Consider the following 3,204-nt stretch of genomic DNA (forward strand, 5'->3'; position numbering starts at 1 on the left):
GAAAGTAGCCACAGTTGATGGTGAACCCCTAAACAAAGCTTGCCATGGAAAGGAGTAAGAAGGATTGAGTAGAAGCAGTAGGAAAGCAGGCGTCCCTGGGCTCTACAGCATCTCCATCCGCTTATCTGAAATTCCCACCAATGAATCTGCATAAGTGTTCTATCCCTTTTATCATTCCTTTTTATTATTAATTATTCTAAAAAATCATAAACCAATTTAATCTGCCTAACTGAGATCTGCAAGGTGACCATAGCTTGCTTCATACCAACAATCTCTGTGGATTCGACCCTTACTCACGTAAGGTTTATTACTTGGATGACCCAGTACACTTGCTGGTTAGTTGAACGGAGTTGTGAATCCAAATAAAGACAATTTTTGAATAAATCCATATAAGCACAAAGAATAGTGATCACAATTTCGTCCACCAAACACTAAGCATGAAAACGAAATTCCTTCTAGCAAATTAAGAGAAGATGAAGAGAAGAAGAAAATTCACAATCATTAATCCATCAAGTACAACAGAGCTCCCTCTCTCAATGAGAGAAAATTTAGCTACTCATAGCTTGGAGAAAAGTACTTCAAGATGGAGTGAAAAGTAAAACTAAAAACTCTTATAACTGCTTAACCCTTTTCTCAGTACTTCTTGGGGTTATTTATACTACTCCTAGCTCTCAAAATAAAAGAAATACAAAAGTGGAAAAAGGAAAATTACAATTTGGAGGGAAAAAAACTCAATAAACGTGATCTCCCAGTTGGCGTGTGGCTGGCGCTTCAGTGGCGTGCCACGTCCTCCTCTAATTTTGGCTTGGCATGCCACTCCTAACTCTCCAAGTGGCACGCCCTCCTTCGTTAGTTTCCCTGGTGTGCCACGCCTTCGAGCAAAACTGGCATGCCTAGGGTCATTTAATTGCCCATGTAGCCTAGCGTGCCATGCCTTCGAGCCAAAGTGGCACGCCCAGGTCCTCTCCCTCTTCTTCTTGCTTCTGGAAATTTGAACTAGCGTGGCATGCCCAGGATCTGGCGTGCCACGCCCATTTGTGTGCTTGACTCCTTCGCTGGCGTGCCACGCCCAACATTCAAGTGGCATGCCCAGGGTGGAGGATGGATGCTGGCATGCCACGCCTTCGTTGCCAAGTGGCATGCCTTTTTGGTTAGCTTCTTAACTTCCTTTCTGGAAAATATAACCAGCATGCCACGCCCAGAGGCTGGCGTGCCATGCCCATCATCTTGCCTTGGTTTCAGTAGCTGGCGTGCCACGCCCAGCATTCAAGTGGCACGCCATAGTGAGATTCTTTAGCTGGCGTGCCCGCCTTCGACACCAAGTGGCACGCCCACCCCTTTCTTTGGCTTCCTTGTGTATTGGCGTGCCACGCCTGGTTGCTCAAGTGGCACGCCAAAGTGGGGATGAGAGCTTGGCGTGCCACGCCTTCGATCTCCTGTGACACGCCCAAGCATTTTTAGCCTTCAACTTCTCCTCTAGAATCTTGTACTAGCGTGCCATGCCACATGTTGCTCAAGTGGCACGCCCATTCATTTGTTGGTTCCTCAAGCATAGCGTGCCATGATGACAAGTCATCATATACCTATTTTTCTATGCTTTTTCATACAAGAAATTGATGATTAGTGCTTAAATATTGCATTCTTGTGTACTTAATTGGAAGATTTCCTTGATCTTTTAATTTTATAAATCTTGTAGGAAATAAGAAGAAAAAGAAGCAAAGAAGCACAAAAAAAGGAGAAAAAAAGAGCATTGGGGTACATTTTGAAGTTGGGTACACTTTGGAGCCTTAGGCCACGCTTTTAAAAGCGTGGCCCATGACCAAATCAAGAAAGGAAGCAGCCAGCACGCACACGATCCTGCCCTTGCCAAGGGCAGGGCAGAATCGTGATGCAAAGTATGGTTGGAAGCAAGAATTTTCGCTAAGTTAAAATCTGGCCGCACACAGCATGACCATGCCTACTTCAAAGGGTTATAACTTGAGCTACAGACGTCCAATTGATGTGCTTCCAGTTGCGTTGGAAAGCTGACATTCAGAGCTTTCCAACGATATATAGCAATCCATATTTGGCGTACAATTGAGGCAGGAACGGAAAGCATCTTTAAGGGCCAAAAACGAGCGAAAATAAACCAAAATGCTTCCACCAAGGCTCGAAGAGGGAGACACAAGGAAACCAAGGAAAATGATCAAGCGTGTGTCTCTGCCCAGATTCGAACACGGGCCTTCATTTTGGAAACATTGCCCTGCCCTCCGTGAGGGCAGGGCAGCATTTGGATTGGTGCACAAATCTGGCGCACCACACACAAATCTGGCGCACCAATTCTCTCCTGGCAGCACCAGCGCGCACCACAATTCTTTCCTGGCAGCACCAAATTTTTCTGCCCTGCCCTCCGCGAGGGCAGGGCAGCATCCTATGCACCAAGGAAATTTCTGGCGCACCAATTTCTGATTCTGGCGCACCAATTCTTGATTCTGACAGCACCAAGGCAGTTTCTGGCGCACCAACATTTCCTGCCCTGCCCTTGGCGCGGGCAGGGCAGCATTTGACGCACCAAGGCCGCACCAGACTGCACCACGCCCGCACCCTGGCAGCACCAAACGCACCATGCCGCACCAGCTTGCACCACGGACGCACCACCATGCACCAATTTTCTGCCCTGCCCTCCACAAGGGCAGGGCAGCCTCCTGGAAGCAATTTTCCTTCATGGGCTGAAATTGAATTAAAAACCCAATTTAATTCATTTCTTCACCAAATCAAAAGCCCATCCAAACCCCAAAATCCAAGAATAGAAAGTGTATAAATAGGAGCTAGTTTTATGTAATTGAGGAGCTCGAGACTTTATTTTTGAATTTTCCTTTCTACTTGCATTTTAATTTTGAACTTTGGAATTTCTTAGAGAATTAAGAAGGAGAATTGATCTCTCTTCCTCCTGGTTCCTTCTTGAGCACTCTTTACTTTTCTTGCTTTGGATCTTGGGTGAAGAATTGAAGAACTTCTGTTTCAATCTCACCTTGAGATCTCTTCTTTAATTTTCTGCATAATTGAAGTTTGCTTTCTGTTCATTTCTTCTTCTGCAATTTCTGCAATTTGCTTTCTTTTACTTCTTCTGCAATTGTTCTTGTTGGATCAAGGAAGGATTTGAGATCTAGACTTGTTATCTAGTCTCCTCCAATCCTGAGATCTTCAACATTCTTTTAAATTGCT

This window comes from Arachis duranensis, chromosome 4 (assembly GCF_000817695.3).
Source record: "Arachis duranensis cultivar V14167 chromosome 4, aradu.V14167.gnm2.J7QH, whole genome shotgun sequence".
NCBI classification, from domain to species: domain Eukaryota; kingdom Viridiplantae; phylum Streptophyta; class Magnoliopsida; order Fabales; family Fabaceae; genus Arachis; species Arachis duranensis.